This window comes from Leptonychotes weddellii, chromosome 3 (genome assembly GCF_054177405.1).
Source record: "Leptonychotes weddellii isolate Sample4059 chromosome 3, ASM5417740v2, whole genome shotgun sequence".
NCBI lineage: Eukaryota > Metazoa > Chordata > Mammalia > Carnivora > Phocidae > Leptonychotes > Leptonychotes weddellii.
Window position 1 is genome coordinate 134,179,323 of NC_138371.1, and position 26,708 is coordinate 134,206,030.

The 26,708-nt window shown below is 38.3% G+C and overlaps 1 protein-coding gene across 4 annotated transcripts in view; it reads right to left on the reverse strand.

The window, feature by feature from the left end:
• The window catches only part of DIAPH3 (diaphanous related formin 3), a 485,199-nt gene that overhangs the window by 86,252 nt on the left and 372,239 nt on the right, over positions 1–26,708 (reverse strand). The window lies entirely within an intron of this gene.

Below are 26,708 nucleotides of genomic sequence, written 5' to 3' on the forward strand. Positions count from 1 at the left end.
CTCTGATTGACTTATTTTGCTTAGCATAATACCCTCCAGTTCCATCCACATCATTGCAAGTGGCAAGATTTTTTTTTTTGATGGCTGCATAATATTCCATTGTATATATATATACCACATCTTTATCCATTCATCTGTTGTTGGACATCTTGGCTTTTTCCATAGTTTGGCTATTGTGGACATTGTGCTATAAACATTGGGGTGCACGTGCCCCTTCGGATCACCATATTTGTATCTTTGGGGTAAATCCCTAGTAGTGCAATTGCTGGGTTGTATGATAGCTTTATTTTCAACTTTCTGAGGAACCTCCATACTGTTTTCCAGAGTGGCTGCACCAGCTTGCATTCCCACCAACAGCACAGGAGGGTTTAAGGGAATGATTGTTAATGATGTAATATATTTAATTGTGTTTGTCCTATTTACATTTTAGTCTGTAAATTCCTCGAGGGTCTGGAACTTAACTTCTGTTCTGAATAGGAGACTGTGGCGTTTGTATTTTCTTCTTCTCTTTTTGTAACAAAACAGATCTCTTAGTTTCAGCTTCAGTTTCTTAATTAGTAAAATGAAAGAATTAGAGTAGAATGATATTTTCTACATTTCAGGTCCCTATCCACCAAAGCTGGCATTATATATTCTTTTGTAAATGGAATACAGTAGATTAGAGTAGATTGGATTAGAAAATCAATATATTACATAAAGTAAAGGTAAAAATTCTGCAATTTTTGTCTTCGGATTTTTTGGGTAGGTGCAGATATATGTACTGGGTCTTGATGTATTATTTTTTTTAAATGTGGGCTGAAATCAAAAAAGCTTGAAAGCTTGAAAGACTAGGGATAGAAGATCTTTAGTTTCCTTCAATATCTACATTCTGTGATTTCTAAGGCATTCACCTAGGTGTTAACCTTTCTTCTTATATCATTGCTCATTAAAGACTACTATGGAATCACATGCATTTTTACCCAAAGGAGACTACTAAGAAAAATTCTAATACATAAGCACATTCATGATAAGAAAATGTTCATTACGGAATAAAACCTGAAAGAAGTAGATTTCTAGCAATTTCTTTTCCTCAAAATAGAGTCAGAGCTTAATTTTCATGAAGAAGTTTTAATTTGAAACACCTTAATCTAACCATTGAGAAGACAAAAATAAAATCTATTGAAAAGGTAGTGTAACTAGTGTGTCCTGTTGTCTTATTCTAAAGTTTGAAATAAAAATATCCTGGAAGGTTTCTGGGAGAAGTCTTTATAAAAGGAAAATACATAAACTTTGATGAATTCATTACAGATAACATTTGAAGAAGGATGTTCAAGATAGGAGGGTTTAATTATACCTAAATCTTCTATACCTTCAGTATCACAATCCTTAGGTTTCGCATATATGTTTGCTTAGGAGAAGAAAACCCCAAGCACATATTCATCCCAATCTCTTTTCACCATCAACCTTAACAGGTTAAAGTGCTGTTCAGAGGGGACAAATGTGTGGGATAGAGCATGTCACTTCCCTATCCAGCACCATCACACACATCACTAAATGAGCACAGTGCTCTTTCCACTTGAGCCTTTCCTAAGCCAGTGCTCCAGGAAGCCAATGCAAGTCAGTAAGTTGTTGAGAGGAAACCTTCTCCTTTTCTGGCCCAGATCAGAATCCATTTATGTTAGAGAACTTTGACATGGAGACCAAGTTACCATTACATACACACCCCCCGACCCTTGTATGTTCACTTGACTGAAACATACATGCATTCAGAAATCTGGTTTGATTTAGGTAACAATGAGTCATGATACAGTCTATTAAGTCTAACCTTTTATTGTATTCATTCCTGAAGTGGTTTGATTTAATAAAAACCCAACTTAACTCAAGAATCAAGGTCATTTATGAAAGTAGATATCTAGTTCTTACGTTCTCCTTTTTGACGTTCCACTTTAAAAGTCACACTCCCATCAAAGAGCTTAGTAATGGAAATGACACATAATACATGCTGTTCTACGTGAAAATAAATATAAGTATTATTTATGGACAACAGAGTCATTGGGGTGAAAAAAATAAAACACACAAGGCTAGTCTATTCAACAAAAAGCATCTTAAAGCCTAACTGTTAAAAACAAATACCGAATTTTCTCTTTGGCTCATCAACATCATCGCACATCAAAAGTTAAAGTTTATGAATTATTGAATTGGTGAGTAAATTTGCCCCTTGAAACCATCTGACTTTGGCTACAAGGAGTCGTGTCACTTCCTCTTCATGTCAATGTCTTGCATGGCTGAGTTGCCACAATCCGCTTTGGCCACTAAAGCTCAAGTCATTTGAAGCCATCAATTCAATTATAACAGCCCCTGCTGTCTTACACCGACAACCAGTGATTGATAATAAACCTATCTGCTTTCAGTTCTCATCTGACAGCAACAAGCCAGTCTGTGCCTGCTCTTACTGGCATTTGTCATAAATCAATAGCCATTGCATGCTGCAGAGAGGGGCCGGCCACTCCTCGCCCATGTAGTCTCACTTTATTTTCAGATTTTGAAAATGTAATTATTAAGCAACATCAATGCCAAAAGTTTATTTCTTGAAGTATCGGATGTCACATTTAAGTAATCACATAACTTAATGCCACATAATGTTCCTATTCTTTAATTCGATTTCCAAATGCCTAAAATGTCACTAAAACTTTGAAAGAGAAAACTGTACACTCTGGAATCCTGTGATCTTACATTTAGTAGAGAAAAATGACATTTCCTTTCAGATTATTTCAGATCTGCTGTCACGTTTTTAACTGTTTCAAAATATCTCGAAAAAAGAGGATTTTATTTTACCATTTGGGAAAGTCATTGCAAAAATGAAGTAAAAACTTCAACGCAATATTATAAGTATTAGTCAATAAGCATTTAATATTAACTGCATGTAGAAGAATGTACTTTGCAGATAGGAAAATAGACAATTTTCTGAAAAAGATACGTATGGACTGAGACCAGTACACTTTATCTTATGGAGATGAAAATAACACCTTAGTCATGTGCAGGGAAAGAAAATAACAAATACTGATCTAATTTGCAGAAATTGGAAAACACTTTGAGAGTCTGTAACACCTTATTTTGCAATTTTCAACATCAAAGAATACTTAATAAAAAATCTGGATACATTTGACATCATATTAGGTAGGATGCTAACTTAGGCAGGAATGAATGAGTCTTGCAGGGATCTTGCGCAATAAGAGTAAAACAAAGATAAGTCATAATAACATAAAGCATTTATACCGGGGGAGAGGAGATGGAAAGGGAAGAAACATATATTAAGCATCTACTTTGTAGAAGGCACTCATATGGCCTTTGTATACATGATTTCATTGGCTCCTTAAAACTCTAAGGTGGCATTTTTATTTATTTTTTATTTTTTATTTTTTTTTAAAGATTTTATTTATTTATTCATGAGAGACAGAGAGAGAGAGAGAGAGAAGCAGAGGGAGAAGCAGGCTCCCAAGGAGCAGGGAGCCCGATGCAGGACTCGATCCCAGGACCCTGGGATCATGACCTGAGCCAAAGGCAGACGCTTAACTGTCTGAGCCACCCAGGCGCCCCTAAGGTGGCATTTTTAGAGTAGAAACAGACACAGGGTCACATCCAACCGAATTGCAAGTCAGTTCTGCTAGATTTTAAAGCCTATATTCTTTGTGTGTTCATTTATCATTTACTCACCTATTATTATTGAAAACCTAATATATGGCTTTCGCTAAGATAAGGATTACACATAGAAAAATGACTTAAGCTCACACCCTGGGACTACAGGTTAACAAGGCAGGCACAAAACCCAGGAGGTCATGTCAGCCGTGGCACATAAAAAGAGAACATCACAGTAACTAAGGCAGTAACCGTGCAACTAGGTCCAAACCCTCACCCCTGTGTGGTTAAAAGCCTGATTTAAATCTCAATTCAGCCTACAAGCTGTATGGCCTTGGGTAAGTTGCTCTCTTAACCTCCCCTCTTTCTCGTCTGAAAAAATGGATTTACCCCAAAAAGGTGGACTGGAGTTCAATATGAATTAACCTGTATAAGAAAACACTGGGCGTACGGTAGTTGATCTTTAAATATTAGTCTCACTTCCCCTGTATACACAAATCTTCACCTTCAAAACATCTTTCTAGTTGCCGTCCTCAGAAATATACAAGATCTATCTTCTTCATTTAACATGTAAAATTAAAAAAAAAATAAAATGTAAAATTACCTGGTTTACAGAATTCCCTGACCAGACTGGAAGCCCGATAATAATGGTCTGGGGTCATTTGCATAAAGATTCTGGTCAGGAAGGCGGTCTGCCTAATGAGGGCACCACAGCAGTAAGAAGGTACAGGTGAATGGGGTGGGGGAGCCTGGGGCAGAGCAGCCTCCCCAGAGACTGCGCTCTATGCATTGCCTAGATCTAGAGCACGCCACAGGGTAGCCAAAGTAGTACCTAAATTGCTTAAGAATGGTCAGATTCCCTTTAGCTTGCTTCTTCCCTTCCGTGTGCTGGGGGAGGAAGGGACTGTTTTTGTTTTGTTTGTTTTTTAATATTTTATTTATTTGACAGAGAGAGACACAGCGGGAGAGGGAACACAAGCAGAGGGAGTGGGAGAGGGAGAAGCAGGCTTCCCGCCGAGCAGGGAGCCCGATGTGGGACTCGATCCCAGGACCCTGGGATCATGACCTGAGCCGAAGGTAGACGCTTAATGACTGAGCCACCCAGGTGCCCAGGAAGGGACCGTTGTACGAGCCAGGCTCCAGCCAGGATAGATTTGACCTACTGTCAAATACTAAAACTACCAAGAAGAAAATATGCCCATTAATCCATGAAGATATTTTTAAAGTGGCACCACTTTAAAAATCTAGTCCTTCATATAATAGCTTGCAGCCCCCATAAGGGAATTCTGGAGGTCAAGTCAGTTCTTCCTCTCTTCCAAGAGCAGTACAGATTGACTTGAAACCTAGCTTCCTAAAGTTTAAATACTTGGCCGACCACTGTACATATTATCTATAGGCCTCTTTGTATAAGGAGATATTTTCACCAACATATCATCTGTCCACCTGACTGTGTTTACATGTTTACAACCAATGACTTCCCCACCTCTCGATGCCTTGCTATTTTTTTTCTTTTTTTAACAGCAGTGAAGTAATATAATTTCATGTATTAAGAACGTTTCGGAGGTGAAGTTGAGACTCTCCTTACTGACCTCCTGTCTCTCCTGACCATGCTGTAAAGATCTATCCCTCATGCTCAGGTCCAAAGTATCAAAATTAACAATGGTTAGTAGAGGGATTAGTACAGGGATTCGAAGTTTCAAATTTGCATTTCGTTAAGAATGTGATCCTGTAGGGCACCTGGGTGGCTCAGTTGGTTAAGCGACTGCCTTCAGCTCAGGTCATGATCCTGGAGTCCCGGGATCGAGTCCCGCATCGGGCTCCCTGCTCAGCGGGGAGTCTGCTTCTCCCTCTGACTCTCCCCCTCTCATGCGCTCTCTCTCTCAAATAAATAAATAAATCTTTAAAAAAAAAAAAAAAAAGAATGTGATCCTGTAGAATAACGTGCTTTATAAAATAACCACATTTCGCCTACTGAATTGTAATTTGAATCTTGAATGTATTTTGCATTCTAATACTGAACTCTCGGAGGCTGCATGCTGTAGTAGAAAAAAGCACATCAGATGGAAGAATCAAATGCTCTATTTTGTATGTGGCAACATGAGCTGGTCAGTTAACGACTGCTGGGTTAACCGGGAACGCTAATAGCAACATGTGTGCCTCACGGTGTTGTTCCGAGCATCATCAGTGACAATGCCACCAATACGAGTGGCATCAGAAGCACAACAGCCCCCAGGCTCATTCACGTCTAACTATTACTCCGGGTCAGGCGTTCTGTAAAAAGCTTGTAAACACAGAACCTACTTAGTACCTACAGAGTACACTTATTTCTGGATTTTAAAGAAAAGGAAACAGACACAGCCAAGACTAAAATTAATACCAAACCTGGAATTGGAACCCAGGTCTGCTTATCCCAATGCATATTGTCTTACCACAGTGCTACAGTGACTCCGGTTAAGCATTGCAAAATGCAACGGAGAACACCAGAAAATACACAAGGGTTTACTTACATCCCTTTAGCAGACATGCACAATCCACATTTTTGATACCACGTACAAGCCCATCTTACCTACTTACTCAAGGGTAGGTTGCAGAATTATTTCAGAATATTCTTTCCTTAATTCCTTGGAAAATATATTCTTGTGTAGGAATAACTCAGGAACATTTTAAACACAGAACTTAAGAAATACCAGTTTTGGAGTCAGACAGTTCTGAGTACCAATTCACCTCCACTGTACTTTACATATCAGGCCAAATACAAACGATTTCACCTCTTTACCGTGGAAACAGGAACAGTTTATCTTGCTTTATTGGACTATTGTAAGAGTCAAGTACACAGTGCTTGCCACGTAGAGAGTGCTCCGTGAATAATATCTTTTTTTTTTTTAATTTTATTTATTTATTTGACAGAGAGAGACACCGTGAGAGAGGGAACACAAGCAGGGGGAGTGGGAGAGGGAGAAGCAGACTTCCTGCCAAGCAGGGAGTCCGATGTGGGACTCGATCCCAGGACCCTGGGATCATGACCTGAGCCGAAGGCAGACGCTTAACGACTGAGCCACCCAGGCGCCCTGAATAACATCTTTTAACACTAATTGTAATGACTGTCCCAATGACATTTAATTAGCCCGTGTGCTGGGATTTCTCACATGCTAAGTGTAACATCATGCACCAAGGCCTTCCACAGCCTGTGAAATTAGCAAACAGTGGACATGTATGTAAAGCAGTGAAAAAAAAATGTCACGGGGGAGAATCAAATCCAGTTACATTCTAGCTTAGGTATCTTGAAAAAAACTCAAACAAGTTCTATGTGAAGGATCAAGAAACTTATAACAAGCTAGAATGAAATATCTTATCTACTTTCTTTTACATGTTAAAATCATTTGACCTCAATTAGAGAAACAACAGTTAACTCCTCTCCTCCCATTCTTCACACTATAGTGAGAGGATGAGGAACAGGGGATGGGGGAGTGAGAAGATGAATGGAAAAAGTGTAGCCTGAAAGCATGTCCTCAAACGGAGTTGGAGAACAGCTCAAGGAATCCACACCCAAGGTTGGGAAGGGAAAATAAGCCATGGGGACAAGGAGCAAGTTGGGGTGAGGTCAAGGGCTGACATGGAATTGCAGGAAAGCCAGGTGGCTCCTTATTTCCCGTGTCCCACTCCAGCCAATAACAGGTCATTTTTACAGTTTAACAAGCTGCCACCCCGATAAGACAAACATGACCAACTTAAAGAAACTTTAAAATGAAGCACGTGCTGTTTAAGAGAAAGAGAACGGGTACAAGGGATGGGGTAGTTAAGAAAGAAGAAATATATATGGAGGGTTTTTTCTTGAATTTTTTCACATTATAGGGATATTTGGGTAGGTGTATGTGGGGGAGACAAATATACAAAGAGAAAATGTGAGTAAATATGTACAAAGGGGAAAGAAAAAATATATCCTAATAGCACTCATGCTATTATACGTATTTGAGTTTCTCATATCTACATAATAAAAACATTACAGATTTAAGTGTATTTCAGAGAGAATACCAATGGAAGGCAAAGCTGTAAGTATTGCCGGTAGCAAGTGAAAGAGATGAAAAATGCTACTTTTTCAGCCGTACATTCCACTCTTTGATGCTCAATTATTTATATAATCTTAAATAAATTAAAAATGATTAGTTAGAAAGATAATAAAGACTTTATGCAAGAATAAAATCTATGGCCCAATTCAGGTATAACTAAAATATTTATAGTAAATATTTATAAAGTCTCTTAAATTCCAAAATTTAACCTATTTGAATATTATTCAACATAAAACAATTTTAAAATAGAAATTTTAAAATAGAAAAACATCCGTGGACTGTTCCCATTCACGTTCAGTTTCTTAAAGATTTTTTCATCATGGGTAGTGCCTCAAATTGACATAAGAATATTTTTCTGCCTCCTCTATGTGGTTTCAACATAACAGTGCTAAATCAAAATTATGTGAAGTAAATTAAAAATACATAAAACAAAGAGTAAAACATTTTCAAATATTTAAGCTATATTTTTTTTCTGACAGCTTGTACTTCACACTTGGAAATTATAAAAAAGTAATAATAATATTTAAAATATGTTTTTGTATCCAGATCTGGAATTGTTAACTTTGTCATAAGAAAATGGAAAGTATTAAAAATATTCTTTAAAAATATTTAAGTAAGGTGGGGAGTTAGTGTTGAATGAGTACAGAGTTTTAACTGTGGAAGATGAAAAAGTTCTGGAGGTGGACAGTGGTGATGGTCACACAACAATGTGAATGTAATGCCACAGAACTGTACACTTAAAAATGGTGAAAATGATAAATTTTATATTATGTGTATTTCACCAAAATAAAAAATATTTACAAAAAAGATGAAAAATACAGGATCAAGATGTAAATAAACAAGAAAAGATTAAAAACGCTATATTTTTTCTTTTAAGATTATTTATTTTAGAGAAAGAAAGAGCATGTGAGAGCACGCAAGGGGGGGTAGAAGGAGAGGGAAAGGGAGGTAGAGAGTTAAGTAGCCGCCACGCAGAGCGTGGAGCCCAATGTGGGCTTGATCTCATGATCTGAGCTAAAACCAAGAGTGGGATGCTTAACCGACTACTCCACCCAGGCACCCCAGAAACACTGTATTGTTGGTAACAGTACCAAATATGGAAGATTAAAAAAAAAAAACCCGTTAGAAGAAAACAGAATATAGTCATGACCTTGAGATAGGCAAAGATTTCTTAAATAGGACACCACAAGTGCTAACCATAAAAAGAAGGGTTAATTAATTGAGCTACATTAAAATTAAGGTGTTCATAAAATCACCAAGAAAAGTGAAAAGGAAAGCTACAGAGAGGAAGAAGTTATTTGCATTAATGAATATCCACCAAAGAACTTGGATCCAGAATACATCGAGAACTCCTTAAATGAGTAAGAAAAAGAACTCATTAGAAAACTGGAGAAAGACTTAATCATGACACTTCATAAAAGAGGTTACAAATTAAAGGAAATACAACTTAAAGCCTCAGTGTAATACCAATATACACCAGCAAAATGACTAAAAAAAGAACTTTAAAAGACTGGTAATACCAAGTGTTACTGAGAATATGAAACAACTGTAATCTCCTTTAATGCTGATGGAAGCAAAAATTGGTAAGATTTCCTTGGAACATCTGCTGGTAGTATTCACGTAAGTGAAACATAAGCACACACTATGATCCAGCAATTCCACTCCTAGGTGAACACTCAACAGAAATGCATAATTATGTTCACCGAAAGGCATGTTTGAAAATGATCACAGTAGCACTGTTCAGAACAGCTCTAAATGGGAAACAAACGAGATGCACTTCAACAGCAGGTTGGGTAAATCATACACTATTCAAATAATGGAATATTAGACAGCAGAAAGAATCAGCAAACAATTATCCTGTGCAAGATTATGATTGAATCTAACAGATAGGTTGAGTGAAAGAAGGCAAATTCCAAAGAGAACAGACCATGATACTCCATTTATATGAAGTTCCCAAACAAACTAAAGGACTGATGGTCCTAAAATGCACAGAATGGTTATCGTTGGGAGGTGAGGTGGGGAAGGAGAGGGGTGAGTGACTGGGAGGGAGCAGAAAATGGTGCCTCTGGGGGTGTTGGTGATGTTATTCCTTGGTATGGGTGGGGTTACATGCTGTGTGCATTTTGAGAAAATACACTGAACTATATACTTTTACAAGTTCTGCATTTATCTGCATGCATGCTATATATCAGTAAAAAGCTCAACAATGAAACAACAAATCCATAACTATTAAAACTAAAATTGGAAAAAGGATTAAGTGAAAATGTAAAAAAACCCTCATATTTCAGTGAAAAATGGAAAGGATCATAATGTACTGAGAGGCATATCTGCAAAACACCCAAGTGGGGGATGCTAATTGCTGACACTTACCTCTGTTGATTTTGAGCAGAATACAGATTTCTAAAGGTTTCAGAGTCTGGAAGGCATTTGATTTGATGGCCAAGTGAGGGAAGGGCTGGAGAAGAGAGAGCAGAGCCACAATGCAGTATGGTACAGCGTATGGGGTTGAAGGAGAAATAACAGGGACATACACCCTCCCAGCCAAGGGAGAAAGCTACAGGTAAAGAAGTGAGACCACTAGGCTCCATCACAAATAGTCTGTGACTTAAGGGGCGCTACTAAGTGCCACAACTACTTGGACAGTGAAAAGTATGAGAAGACCCAGGGCAACAAAAAGAAAATATTTGAGGAAATCTGAATCTGTTTGAGATTATTATACAAACTCGCTCTCACTATCCACCCATCTCAATTCCTCCCCATACTATTTTCAGCAAACCACGGATGAGTAGTAAGCTCAAAAGAGCAGCATGTGATCTAATCATAGATGCTGCTAAAAGGAGGGGAAAAAAAGAGAAAATGTATAAAAAGAACAGATCAAGACATACTCCACACAGTAGGTCATGTTTCTACCTTAGTCTATCATATTTTATGTTTATATTTAAGCCGCTTTGACAATTCACCCTTCATGAATTATAACAAGACTCATTAAAATTGAAGAAATGACAGATTTTGGGGGTGGGTGTTCTCAAAGAGAGCATTAATAACTCTTAATGCAAGCAGTTATAATGTTAAGATTAACATTCTTTTTTTTTTTAAGATTTTATTTATTTGAGAGTGAGAGAGAGTGCAGGAGCATGAGGAGGGGAGGGGCAGACGGGGAGGGAGAGGGACAAGCAGATTCTGTGCTGAGCATGGAGCCTCACGTGGGGCTCAATCCCATGACCTGAGCTCATGACCTGAGCTGAAATCAAGTCAGCTGCTCAACAGACTGAGCCACCCAGTGCCCTTAATCTTAATGATATGTTGGAATGTGACATACAGGGACAAAATTCCTAAAAGATGAAAGAATTGTACACACTGAAAAGTGTGAGTCCCACAGGGAGCTACAAATGGCCAAGTACAGTGGAATCTGGCCATGGTGTACACAAAGACAAGCCTGGGGAGAAACGCAAGGGGTCATGTGGGGAATTTACCTTGGAAACTATTGGAATTTACACAGAGCACAAAAACATCTGTATTTCTGGATGAACTCTGTAGTAGTAGCAGTATGAAGGAATGAGTTGGATGGGAGGAAGACGGGAGGAAGGGAGTGTGAGCAGGATTACTATTGCAGTAGAAGTATCTAGAAAGTACTATGGACTGAAAGAAGGCAGCAGCCCTCAGAGGGAAGGCCAGATTTAACCAAGCTTATGGAGATTGGAAAACTGTACTGATGACCAATGGGGTGTGTCTGTGGTGGTGGTGGTGGTGATGAGTCAGGGAGGAGGTTTCTAGGGTGGGGAATAAAGAAAGAGCAGGTTGGGTTGGAGTTAGGAGGTGAGATAAGAGGAACCAGAAGCATCCTGTTGGGGGTACTGGAGGCATGATCACCCAGGGAGAGAACATGCTCACCCTTGCCTTACCCCTTATGAGGGCTGCGTGACAGCCCAATCTGAGGACTGTTAAAAAAAAAAAAAAAATATGTATATATACATGAAGTATTCTTTTCTGAACGTTTTAGAAAAAGTGGCCAATTATCTTTGTGTAATGGCTATTCACAGATCTACTGAAGGGTCCCTTCCAGCCTTTTGATTCTATGACAACTGCCTTTTTCACAGTCCTATAAGGATGCTTGGGGAATTAATGGGATATTTGTAAAGCATTTTCATTTCCTTTAAAGTTTTTATTTACAACCCATTTACATACATTTAAATGCAGCTAGAAAAGCATATTTAAATTCAATTTCCTTTGAAATTGCCAAGGGACTGCAACAGGGAGAATAAAAAAGCACTTTAATAGAGGAAAAAGGTCTGTATACAACAGGCATCACTGTCACTTCCTTGTCTCAAAATATACACAGACGTGCACACGGACGATTAAGGAAAATGGTGGCAGACCATATTATTCCTACACTGAATTTATAATAGGATCAATTTCTTTATTTTCTCTGGTAAATTCTATATTGCAAAAACACCATATGGGTGCTGGTTTCATGGTTCATTTTGTGAAAATACATTGAACCGTATCTACTGAACTCAATTAGTGTATTTTCTACATGTATGTAATAATTCAATAAAAAAAAACAAAAGTAAAAACTTTTAAAAATGATTATGAGTAAATGCAATACCAGATGAAGATGTAACATCCAATATTCAGACTGACGATATCAATCAATTATCTGAAAGAAAATGTGATTTTGGTGTTAGGTAGAAGCTAGACAAGAGCAGTGGAAGGAACGCCCTGAGGCCAAGTCCCAAGTCCTAGAAGGGAGGAATGAGAGAGAAGCAAGCTGGAGGCAGGGACAATGAGAACTACCCCTCTCCCCCCATGAGAAAGGCTGCCATGAAGTTTGCGGTACAAATCTTGTAGGGTCAAACACTCCTTTTGGAGGAGTTTTCCCAAAGACTGGAAGAAGCCGCCATTAGAGTTCACCCCACTGTACGTTACAGCTCCTCCCAACCCAGAGAAACCCAGTAATATCCAATTCCAAACAACATAAGGGCCGGTTCCACGTCTCAGAACCTGCCCGCTCTCCCAGCTTGAGAATGTACTTTCACTTTAATAAACTGCTTTGTGTAGACATGTATCATATGATCTCATTGATACGAGGAATTCTTAATCCTAGGAAACAAACTGAGGGTTGCTGGAGTGGTGGTGGATGGGAGGGGTGGGGTGGCTGGGTGATAGACACTGGGGAGGGTGTGTGCTATTGTGAGCGCTGTGAATTGTGCAAGACTGTTGAATCACAGACCTGTACCTCTGAAACAAATAATACATTATATGTTAAAAAAAAAAAAAAAAAGGAAGAAGATAGCAGGAAGGGAAGAATGAAGGAGGGAAAATCGGAGGAGGAGATAAACCATGAGAGACTATGGACTCTGAGAAACAAACAGAGGGTTTTAGAGAGGAGGGGGTGGGGGGATGGGTGAGCCCAGTGATGGGTATTAAAGAGGGCACGTTCTGCATGGAGCACTGGGTGTTATACACAAACAATGAATCATGGAACACTACATCAAAAGCTAATAATGTAATGTATGGTGATTAACATAACATAATAAAATAAAAAAAAAAATAGCTTTGTGCTTGCTACTTTCCTTCTGGCCATCTTTGATCCGAGCATGGATTCCCATGTAAACCGTCCTGCGGGGAATCCAAGGATGGAGACCTCCATTCACACAACGCAGAAAGATACTCTCTCATCCCTGACATTGGGGACAGATGACATTGTGGGCAGAAATAATAACCAACAGACTCATTTAATACATATTACCTGCCGGGCACTCTGCTAGGCATCAAAGAAGCAAAGATAAAGATGGTTGCTGCCTTCAGCTCATATTCCAGTAAGAGAGACAACTACATCAACAACTCACCAAGGGAGAATGGAGACCGAACATAGGGTTGCAGCACAGAGCTGCAGGGATTATCAGGAGTCGGGGAGGAGTGGGGCTGGAAGGTGAATCTAAAAAGTAAACTGTGAAACTAAGCGTGCCTCCGACAAGGAAGGAAAAGAATCTAAATCAGTGAGAATGACCCAAGATGTGGAACAACCAAAGCATTTTAGTTAGGAATGACTAGGGTGGAGTTTATGGACAACTTGTAAAACTCAGAGCCTTTTTGTTGTAGAAAGATTTCTTGCAGTAGTTGCTGTCATAAGAGCTGACAACTTTAGCCTGCCAGGAAGGAAGTATTTTAAAACTTACTTTTTTGTCTTTCTTTTTCCTCCAGCTTTAACACACAGCCTGAGGTTTGTCAGCTCGTTTAACAGGAACAAAGCTACAGAAGTGAAAGAGAAGGCAAGATAGAAGGGGGACCCAAACCCAACATGGCAGAAACCAATACTACTTCAAGTGTGAATATTGTTTACCCTGGAGGTTAGCTATCTTTTAAAAAGCGAATGCCAAAGGTTTAGCAATTTCTTCGGGTATATCTGGAGAGGGTACTTCCAATAGTGGGGGAGCAAAATCTCTTAGAAGTACTGCAAACAAGTGAGTCAAGGGGGCTGGGTTCTCTCATGATTTCAGTGGATACAGAGAAGAAATACTAATGGCTGGTGTGTGCCACAGAGCTATTCCTTGCTCAAATGAGAATTACCTGCAAGCCAATGGTTACTAGTTCCCAAAGGTATGTAACGGCTGCACATATAAATACAGGTTAAATTAAATTGGCATTAATTATAATCCCACTAACCAGTAGCCCAGACTTTATTGAAATAATGAGATGCTGCTGGGGGAGGGGGGCAGTGGAAAAGCAGGCTGGACCTAGAGTTGTCAGGTCCAGGGAACCTGTCGCTAGCAAACTGATCAAAAATGAATGCATACAATCGATGCACACTTTCTAAAAACTATTTTTCAAACAAATTTTCTAATTAAATTTCAGCCAATTATGTCTGCTCTGCTTGGTAGTTTTCATTAATGTTGAAACTATGTTTCAAGCTCTAAGTAAATTGTTTGGAAGGATATGGATTGAAAACAAATCTTTCCAAGCACTAGCTCATGCAATAGCTTTTTTTTTTTTTTTGGACTCCAGGGTTAAAAAAATCAGCAATTTTTTACATCTTAAAAGCAGCAATTCTGTCCATGTTTTATATTACTTATACTCTAAATTTATTTTTAGTCACTAACACATTATCGATTTAAACATGTTTTACTGCAGATATCTTTTATATTCAAATATATGAAATATATTGTTTCCAAAATGCTCCTTTTCCATCTAGGAACACCTCAGGTATATACAATAATCTTTTGAGAAATTTGTTTAAAAACTTCCTAGCCCCAGGAGTTCTGATTCAGTAGGTCTCAGATGAGGCACATAAAACTATTTTTTAAAGAAGATGCCCACTGGATTATGACACACAGCAAGGTTTGGAACCACTGACAGTTTTTCTCATTATGTATAATTTAAATAGTGCTAGTTTCTGGCTTCACTAGTTTGTTTGTTTATTAATTAATTAATTAATTAACTCAGGGCTTGAACTCACCACCCTGAGATCAAGACCTGAGCTGATATCAAGAGTCGGATGCTTAACTGACTGAGCCATCCATGCGCCCCTAACTAGTCATTTCAAGCAATGACTGACAAAGGGAAAAATGAATCTAAGTTTTAAAAATTAACAACTTGAACTATCATTACCCAAAGTTATAAAATTAAATTGAAGTGCAAAAAAAAAAAAAAAAACCCACCAAAAAACCAAATGAACAACATATACTTAGTAGTTGGAAAAACTTTGAACCAGTTTTCCTAGGAGCAAATTGTTTAATGCTGGGTACAATTAAAAATAAATCAGATAAGATTGCTAAACTGCGAATAAGACGTATTTGGCTGAAATGTATGGGGATTAACATAAGAATTAAAAAATTAAAAAAAAAAGACATATTTGGCTGAAAATAATTGAGAAAATAATTATAAAAGTGAACCAAACTATAAAACACAAAACAAATAAAAAAAAATCTAACAGGTTGCCAAGTTGACCCATATCCCCAGTTACCAATATGTAGGGAAAAAAATCACCAACATTATTCTGTCAGGACTGTCTTTGAGGCATATGTACTCAGCAAGGGATTTCCAGATAACGTCCTGGGAAAGCTTGACTGTGGCAAAGATCAAGGGAGACTGAGTCTTCTAATAAACATTCACGTAAGATAGAGATTTTGCAGCAAGATTTTATAATCAGCCTGCTTCCATCAACGCATTGCTAGAATGATTCATCGACCTAATGGTACATAGGTCCTTCAAGCTTCCTTTCTTTAAGAGGAGGGAGAAGGAATGAGTGGTTTGAGCAAGGGTTAAAGTAGAATTTTTTAAAATAGAACTTTAAATTTCAGGTCACTCATTCTCTCACCTTCCCAGGGGAGTGATTCTTTTAAGCCACATCAGGTCCTGTCTGGGGACTGTCTCAGAACGAATCTCAAGCTGAAAGAGATGGCCAACTAACTTCATAAGCACACAGACAGCATCTCCTCTTGGCTCTCTTGAGTTACATCCTACAGTGAGGATACACATTTGAATGAAAGGTGATTGTATTCTTCTCATTTCAGGAAGTAATTATCCTGCCATCCACACCAGACTGAGGACAGAAGAACCAGTTTGGCCCCTGGATTCCTTTTCCTCATGGTCAACTCTTCATTCCCAGGTGACAGTCCTTGGGTAAGTCCCACTCCAATCGACTGACCTGATTCTAAAAGACTATAGACTGTCACCTTCCACTAGAGATTGTTTGGGGAGGCTTTGGTTTATCTTGGCCCAGATGAGCTTACCTAGCCAGATGGTGGGCATGTTACATCAATAAAAGCAAAGGTCTACAAACTATCCAGTAAGACAAACTGGGCAGCACCTTTTTATACTGATACAGGAAGGCTATGGAACATAGTCAGCCATGGTTAGGATTCTGCCCCTAGGAGAAAGTGTGGTGGTGGTGTGGGGGGATCTCTAGGTACCACAAAGAGCTGGCTTTCCTGATGAGGTTTAATATTAATATTATGTGCTTCCAGAACACTCCTTGACATTAGAGCATTCCTCATCCCATATTCAGGTTTCAGCCCTTTCATCTCTCTGGCCATTAAGGAAAAGAACTTTGGCAGAGTGAAGATAGACTGTCTACTCTTATTTCTCCAGAGGGCTACTGTGCCCTGATCATGATGGAAATTTATCCTGCCAGTTATCATCCAGTCTACCGCTAAGTTTTGTGTTAACACAAATTCTCCCTGCCAAGGAAAAATGAATGTGCAGCCTCATTGTAAGGGTATTTTAGCTTCATTTGTTCTCAGAATCCCATGGGAGACCTAATCATTTGAGGAGGCTGGAAGCCATGATTGGTGATAAATTTGATAGTAATTTGATCTCTCTTGACTGAGGAATTAGGAGTATTTCTTACCTTTTGGAGCTTTTCTCTTACTTAGTATGCTGGGGACATAGTGTTGTAGGAGTAGAACCAAATATTTAATAAAAATAACCTATTAAAAATATATTCCATGGGGCTTATTAGGGAATATCTGAGATGTCTTTCATATAAAATTCACAAATAAGATATATATAATATTTAAAAAATAGTATTTGTTACATAGTGTATGGATATTTCATCTTAATTAAAAATTAGGAAAAAAGAAAACAAACAGATCTTACAAAATTTCAACAATTTCAGGACTTTTCTCCTTGGAATTTATGGGTTGAGTATCTATGTTAATCAATGAGATGGGACTAATTTGTTTAGTGTTTGAAGCACACAAATGACTCATGATCACTATCATCAGAAACGAATTTCTTCAGGGCACTGAATGATACTCTGCTGGCTATCTTCTTGGAAAAAAGCAGGACAAGGGATAAAAACAGTAAATATACATGGAGTTCTTTCAAGGAAAAAAGAATCATATTGAATTGAAAGGCCTTTTTTCCCCTGTTCTCCAATATAAAAAAAGAATCTGTAGTTATGATTGGGTCACTTTTAGACCAGTTTTGACTGTCTGAATACAAACAAACAAATCTACAACAAGGAATAGCTCAACCTAACAAGTGTGTGGTAGTAGGTCCTCTGAATTTTAAGAACAGTTCAGCCAGGATGCGCCTTCTTCAGTCTACTCGATTAGGAGACACGTACATTAAATTTATACTTTAAAAAACTACCTTGATGTTTATTACTATTTACACAGTAGCTGGTTTTAAAAATCTCATGAACTTGACCATTTTTATGAGTCAATACTTTTAAAGGAAGATATGATATTATAATATAATAATATAATAGTACTTCACATGTTCCCTCTTACCAATATAATAATTTTCCCAAGTACCTACAGCAATTAGGTTTTACAACGAATTACCTCCTGCCAGGTTTAAGAACATTTTCTCAGATTAAACTAGCATGAAAGGCCGTACAATTGGTAGATGTCACTTTGTCTTTTGTTTTGCAAAGGGTGCCTGTTCTCGTTTACACCGAGCTGATTTTCAGTCTCAACTCATTCCTGGCATTTGAGGAGGTAGTTACCAATACAGACTGAATCTAACACCTATGTGAATTACAACTGATTCCTTTCAACCAAATGAGTATTTTTACCTGAGGCCACGGGAACGCTGTTTCAGATGGAAATAAAGGAAGAACCAGAGCTCTGTCTCCTACAGCCTCTGGGCATTCCAGGATTGAGTTGAGCCTGGATAAACAGTTGTTACGATAGGCCTAGCACCTACCTCTGAGGGACTGGTGTCAAATTAATCTCCATGTCATCAGTACCTTCTCAACAGGTTCTGAACAGTCTTCTCCTTCCCCCTGAGTCCCAGCTCAACAGTTGTCGGGGTCTGAGTCAGGCTGTGCTTCTGCCCACATAGTGGCACTGTCAACACTGTTGGCTGCTCTAATGATTTTTTAAGCAGAGCAGCCGGTTGCCTTCAGCAGTGATGCTTTTGGGGGCACTCTGTGCTGTTCACCCAGAGTCTGGCTGCTCTACAACTGTGCTAGTTAAGGGATCGACAGAAGGAACAACAAATGGCTACAATTAGCATCCGCCCTGCTCCAGCAAAAGAATTTCATTGCTATGGCAACGGGAGTTGCCCAGACAACAGGGGCTTTGGCTGAGTACAGTGCACTGCATTATACCAAGAACTGAACAAAATAGCCAGAGATGAGGCTCTCGCTTCACGGCACAAAGATCTCTGCCATCATATTTAAGTTTAATGAACAAGAACTGATTTCTCAATTTTGGGAGCCAAGGTTCTGGCTGTTAATAGCCTGAAACAAAATACCATTATTGATCCATTCTTTTAAAATCCAGTAAAATAATCAGAGTGATTAAATTAGATTGCTCTTAGCTTGATTTTCTTATTACCGACCTTAAAGAGGCAGCCCGTACTTTTATTTCTACAACAGTGTTATTTACAAACCCATTTTTTTTTTTGCCTCCATCAGTTGCTATGATACAAATGTATACAACCTATGAAAAATTAACACGCACTTCCTTACGCTTGGATATTCAACCAAACTCTAGATGTCTGTAATCGTATGTAAGAAGGAGCAACGATATCTAAGTGATTTACATCAGGAACTACAATCTTGTAGGTCTTCTCTATTGTTTAAAATCAAACCGGAGAATATCATAATGTTTGTAAAATAAACTTTCAAAGCAGAAAACTGAAAATATCTTGAAATTTGATTGGTAGTAGTGGAAAAAATTAATCTAAATGACAAAAATAAGCTACCTTGCCTACCATTAAATACCTCTGCAGTCAAGCTACATAACTGGATCATTGTCACTCTTAGTCATGTAAACCGTTCTGTGGATCTGAGCTGGGAGCATTTCTTAATGAGCCAAGAAGGGGGATATGTTCAGGCAACAACAGGACAATGTGGCTACCTGGAATAATTTGGCAGATGATGATCTCCTTTTCCTTCTTTTCTAAAATTTCCCAAACTCAAACATTTCCAGAGTATTGTCTCTTTCCCAGCCAACATCTTTATCAGGGCGGGGCCAAATGTTATCATCGGTAATAATAGTTCACACTTACTGAATGCATACTGCTTTGCATGGCTTGTTTCATTTGTTTTCACTATAAAGTGGATATAATTTCTGCCCATTGACAGATGATGAAACCAAGGTGCAGAGAGATTCAGTAACTGCCAGCATCTAAGCCCCACAGCTGGAATTCGAAACCAAGTCCACCCTCCAGTATTTTCTTCAGGGATATTGTAAGCGTTACACCACAAGTAGTAATAATATAGTAATTTTGAAGCTGCAGTCCTTTCAGAATAATAGGAAGTACAGATTCTATAATGGGAAAAGTCTAAGTGACAAAAATAATGGTAGTATATACGAGCATAATGACACTCAATTTGATCAAATTTCTTAAATAATTATCTAGGGATGTGGGTGAGTGAAAAGAGAGAACTGAATTCTTCACTGCCCACTTTGCTAGCACAAGTTTCGGAACAAAATGCTTGAAAAGATCCATATAGTCTGAACAGAAATTGTATCCCTTAATAACTTATGTAGATATTTATTTTCACTTCATAAATGATTACTTTAAAAAGTAAACACTTTCTTAGTAAGTAGCCATCAATGAAAGGTAAGAATTTTACTGCCTGGCAGAAATAATCACACTTTACAGCTCTTAAAATGCTATCTGGATAGTTAAGAGCATACCATATTACTTTGCTCCTGGGTTAATGTTAATCAAGCGAGGTGAAAAAACAAAACAACAAAAATAAAGAATTTTAGAGTTAATGAAAATAAAAACCCATCTTCTTTGTAAACAGACAAACCTAAGTCTAATTTTAGTCTAATCTAATGACAAAGGGTGAAGATTGGAAGACTTTCCAGGAAACTCATTATCAGAGGTTTTTACTCTTTCATTAATCACTAGGTATTTATATATGCAATTCTAATTTATGAAAAGACTTTTTGTAAATAATCAAACTTCAGATAAAATGCAGTACAGTACAAAGTTGTTTTTTTTTTATGACTCCAAATGCCACAGTAATATAAGCCTGAAAAATAGTTTTGTTTTTTTTTTTTTAATCAAACTGATACTTTGGGATTCAAAACTGTATTATACAGGGAAAATTACTTCATTTTGAACATGTTTGAGCAGTGACAGTATTGAGATTTTTGAGATAGAAAAGGAAGGTGTAAAATGAGAGGGAAGAATAGCAAAGATCTTCCATGACACTGCCTGATGGCCACTGTTTCCCAAATAATAGCTAAATTTAAATTTTGATCATAACTAAACTTGTCATTTATAATGAGATAAATGCATTAAAAAGATATGGGTGGAACAGAAACTAACTTAAAAAAAACAACAAAACAGAAACTAACTTTAAAAAAAAAAGATATGGGCGGAAAAACTCCAGTACAGTTGTGACTTCTATCCAATTTGGTAGAGACATGTTTCTTATACTCATGGATATTTTAGGATAATAGAAGCAAATTGTTAAAGTGCTCACCAATATGTTAAGATCAAAGAAAATAATGCATGTGAGAGCACTCTGAAAACTGTAAAGTGCTATAAAAATGTATGTTTCACCAAAAAAGTGTTAGCTTTTATGGGCTCAAGGAGATCACCCTTGATGTTTACTTATTTTAACTAAATCAATGGAGAAAGGAAGTATATAAATTGCCTACCTTTTTAACTCACCTCCCCTCCCCGCCCCCCCTTCTAATCTATAAACCCTCATCTGGTCGATTTTCAGCCTCCTTCTTCTGGGACATCTTTACTTTTTAGCTATTTAACTCATTTAAATACATGCTAAACTCCGGAGAAAAATCCCTTACCTGATTTCCCCCATTTACTCTGTCACAAAATAGGGAGTTAAACACAACTCCTGTCTCCACCTTATCTTTCTGTAGTCTAACTCCAATCTTTTTGAGTGTATCTTCTCCAGGAAAAAGTAAGTTCCTGATTCCATCCAAAGATAGGCAATTTATTGAAGTGATTCAGAGATGGAATTTGCTGTCCCAGATCTGGGTCTAATTAATGGCTCTGACATTTATCAGCTGTATGATTTGGGGCAAGTTCCTTAAGCTTTCCAGGTCTCCGTTTGAGACAATGTAAATAATGAGGGTCAACAAAGTCTGACCCACAGTAAGTGGTCAAATAGTGGCTACTTTATTCTTTTGGGAACCTTATTTTTCTAAACTAGATTCCCACTCCCCTCACTCCGTCGGCTAGGGGCAACCTCTTTCCTTTGTTTCTACCAGTTAGCAATTATTAGCTTGTAGACAGAAATCCTGAGTTTGAACCCGAGCTCTGCCGCTTGGTAGCTATAATTAACTACAAAAGCATACTTTCCAATAACGAACACAGCACACGGAGAATGAAAATCTCAATTCTGTTTGCTTCTAGGAAAACATGCTTAAACTTGTAAAAAACCAAAGGTTCCAGGATCTGTCACATTCGTCAATGAAGAAGGCAGATCCCAGACCAGTCATCCTTGTGTCACTTGGATTACTATCAGTCTTGTCCAACCAAACCTAAAATGCCTTCTACTATCAATTCTTCAACTAACTAACTCTTAATCATCACCATTTATTTGAACTTTTGCTATGTGGTAGGCTCTGCTGAGATTTTTCCATGCATTATCTGATTTAAATCCTCACAACAGACCAAGGCAGGAATTAATAAGATCCCACTTGATGGACGACAAAACCTAGGCACAAGGAGCAAGTAACTTAATTAAGGTTACACAGCTAATAAGAAGCAGCTGATACTTTAACTTCTATATAGCCATATTTAGGCTCATTATATCCATCTGACCTATGAACTATATTATCAATGATTCAATTTTTGTAGGTATATGTTTCTATATTCTGTGTTGCTCATGTGATATATATTCTCCTTAGAGTTAAAACTTCATGAAATCAGACTCAGCATTCATTTTCACCTATTTCGAAGTCATAGGACTTGACTCAGTAACACACAACTTCTAAGCACTAATTAAATGTTCACTGATAATGAAGAAAATGTGCATGACCAGGGCAAAGTCAAGGTAGCATCACCCACATGGTAGAAATAATTTGCAATAAAACTATAAAATATAAAAACTTAATGAGCACTCTCAATTAGGAAATTGAAAATCTCATTAAACTTGCAGATGATACTTAGTTGGGCAGGGGTTAAATACTCTAGAAAAAAGAAATAGAATTTAAAATGACCTTGATAGATTAGAGGAATGGTTCATCAAAAACTGGATGAAGTTCAATTAGGAGAAGAACAAAACCGTGTGCTTAAGAACCAAAAACATATCACACAGGTCAAAAAATGGGAATGAGTGGCTAGGCACACTGATGGAAAAAAAAAAAAAAAAAAAAACCCAAGCCACAAAGGAATAAGCTGACTCTCTTTTGGCAATATGGGCTGTTTTTCTTTCCATTGGTGGCTTACAATTCTGGCTGCACCCTGGAATCACAAGGGGAGTTTAAAAAAATATATAGGGCTTAGGCACTGTCCTCGACCATTAAATCAGAATATGTGGAGATAAGGTTCCATGTTGGTATTATTGAAAAATTCTCTAGGTGTTTCTAATGTGGCCATTTTTCAGAACCACCAGGACATATAACCAATCACAGCTTTTATATCCATATCAAGAGCCTTATAAAACTAATAACATAGCTATCATTATGTATGATCAGATACATGATTTATAAACTATTTAATTAAAAAAAAACACTAATATCAATAATGATTCCAGACACTCCAAACAGAAATAAGATGATCTATATCTGTGGTTCTCAAAGTGCAGTTCCTGAATGAGCAGCATCTGGAAATTGATGAGATACGCAAATTCTCATGACCACCACAAACCTACTGAATCACTAACTCTGGGTTAAGCCCAGCAACCTGTGCTATGATAAGCCCCCTGTGTGATTCTAATACATGCCAAAGATAAGAACCAGGGCTCTAAGCTAAAGGAGCCAACTTTCTTCTGTTTCCTTATAGTATCTTTTTTCTCTTACTATTATAGAATGTTAGATGTCTTCTTTTGTAAGTATCTCAAAATCTTCCTAGAAGCACATATATCAATTATAAGTTTAAAGAATCATATTTTAACAGAGATCATAATATACAAATACCTTTATTTTTGAAATATCTTTTATTAAATGGATGCACGTGGTAAATTTATTGAAGAAAAAAAAGTCTGTTAAAATTGGTGTTAAAAAAGGCCAAAGGGGCGGAGCAAGATGGCGGAGGAGTAGGAGACCTGGATTTCATCTGGTCTCAGAAATTCAGCTGGATAGGGATCAAAACATTTTGAACACCTACGAACTCAACAGGAGATCAAAGAAAAGAATAGCAACAACTCTCTGAACAGAAAAGCGACCACTTTCTGGAAGGCAGAACGAGTGGAGAAGTGAATCCGAGGTGATATTTGGGAGGATAGACAGCGGGGGAGGGGGCCTCCGTCAGCCGCATCTGGCAAGTGATAGAGCAGCGGAGCACAAAATCAGAACTTTTAGAAGTGGGCTCCGATGAGGGACGTCCCTCTGGTGGCTAAGCGGGGGGTGGAACCATCGCTGGACAGTGTGGTCTCAGGACCCTCAGGGTCACAGAAAGACCGGGGTGCCTGAGTGTGGCAGAGCTCCCAGGTATCTGAGCGGGGAAGCCGGCTGCAGAGACGGAGCTGAGGAGTGGGCTCTCAGCTCGGGGTTGCCATAAACTGTGATCCGCGGCACAGTCGGGCCACTGCTCCTCCAGCAGGGACCCAACAAGCGGCAGATCCGGGGAGACTCCCCTTCCTCCCTCGGGAGGAACAGAGCGGGAGCACACCACAGGGATCTGCTGGGTTTGGAGACTCCAAACTGAGTTGGGTGCCAGAGATAGAAACGCTCGGTCACAGGCCGGGTGAGCACGGAGTGCGGCCGGAGACCAGGGAGTCGGGAGTGATTGACTGCTTTTCTCTGGGGGCTCACTGAGGAGTGGGGCCCCGAGTTCTCGGCTCCTCCGGGGAGGAGATTGGGAGGCCGCCATTTTCACTTTCGTCCTCCGAAGCTGTATGGAAACTCGCAGGGAACAAAAGCTCCCAGGGAACAAAAGTTCCCGAGAGCAAACCCAAGCAGATTACTTAGGCTGGACCCTGGCAAGGGTGGGGTAATTCCGCCTCCGGCAAGGACATTTGGAAATCACGGCAACAGGCCCCTCCCCCAGAAGATCAGTGAGAACAGCCAGCCAAGACCAAGTTTACCCATCAATGAGAACAGCAGAACTCCAGCGCTAGGGGGATACTGCACATAGAATCCATGGCTTTTTTACCATGATTCTTTAGTCTTTCAAAGTTAATTTCTTTTTTAACTGTCTTTTTTTTGAATTTTTCTTTTTCCCTTTTTCAACCAACATCTTATCAATCCCTTTTTTAAAAAACATTTTTATTTTTCATTTTTAGAGTCATATTCTATCCCTTCATAATAGTTACCCTTATTTTTGGCATATATATATGTTGTTCTCTCTTTAAAATTTTGAGATACAGTTTCTTCTAATAGATCAAAATGTACCCTAAATCTCTAGTGTATGACTTTGATCTAGTCTCCTGCCTGATCACATTCTCTCCATTTTTTTTTCTTTCTTTTTAAATCCTTTCTTTTTTCAAACTTATCAATTCCTTTTATAAAATTTTTTATAATTTTCAACTTTACATTCATATTCCATCCCTTCATAGTATCAACCCTTATTTTTGTACATATATGTTTTTCTTTCTTTAAAATTTTGGGAGGCACTTTCTTCTAACAGACCAAAATACACCCAAAATCTAGTGTGTGGCACTGATCTATGCACCAGCCTGATCATATTTGATCATATTCTGTTTTTTTTGTTTTTATCTTTTTCTTTTTTCTTTTTCTTTTTTCTTTCTTTCCCTTTCTTTCCCCCCCGGTTTCAGGTCTTTTCTGATTTGTTTAGAGTATATTTTCTGGGGACGTTGTTACCCTATTAGCATTTTGTTCTCTCATTTATCTATTCTCCTCTGGAAAAAACGACAAGACGGAAAAAATCACCTCAACAGAAAGAACAACAGGCAGTACAGACTGCCAGGGACCTACTCAATACGGACATTAGTACGATGTTGGACCTCGAGTTCAGAATGATGATTTTAAAGATACTAGCTGGGCTTGAAAAAAGGATGGAAGATATTAGAGAAACCCTTTCTGGAGAAGTAAAAGAACTAAAATCTAACCAAGTCAAAATCAAAAAGGCTATTAATGAGGTGCAATCAAATATGGGGGTGCTAACTGCTAGGATAAATGAGGCAGAAGAGAGAATCAGTGATATAGAAGACCAAATGATGGAAAATAAAGAAGCTGAGAAAAAGAGAGTTAAACAATTACTGGATCACGAGGGCAGAATTCGAGAGATAAGCAATACCATAAGATAAAACAACATTAGAATAATTGAGATCCCAGAAGAAGAAGAAAGAGAAAGAGGGGCAGAAGGTATATTCGAGCAAATTATAGCAGAGAACTTCCCGAATTTGGGGATGGAAACAGGCATCAAAATCCAGGAGGCACAGAGAAGCCCTCTCAAAATCAATAAATATAGGTCAACACCCCGACATCTAATAGTAAAACTTAACAAGTCACAGAGACAAAGAGAAAATCCTGAAAGCAGCTCGGGAGAAGAGATATGTAACCTACAAGGGTACAAACATTAGATTAGATAGGACAGACCTATCCACAGAGACCTGGCAGGCCAGAAAGGACTGGCATGATATATTCAGAGCACTAAATGAGAAAAATCTGCAGCCAAGAACACTATATCCAGCTAAGCTGTCACTGAAAATTGAAGGAGAGATAAAAAGCTTCCAGGACAAACAAAAACTAAAGGAATTTGCAAACACAAAACCAGCCCTACAGGAAATCTTGAAAGGGGTCCTCTAAGCAAAGAGAGAGCCTAAAGGCAACATAGACCAGAAAGGAACACAGACAATATACAGTAACAGTCACCTTACAGGCAATACAATGGCACTAAATTCCTATCTTTCAATAGTTACCCTGAATATAAATGGGCTAAATGCCCCAATCAAAAGACACAGGCTATCAGATTGGATTAAAAAACAAGACCCATCAATATGCTGTCTGCAAGAGA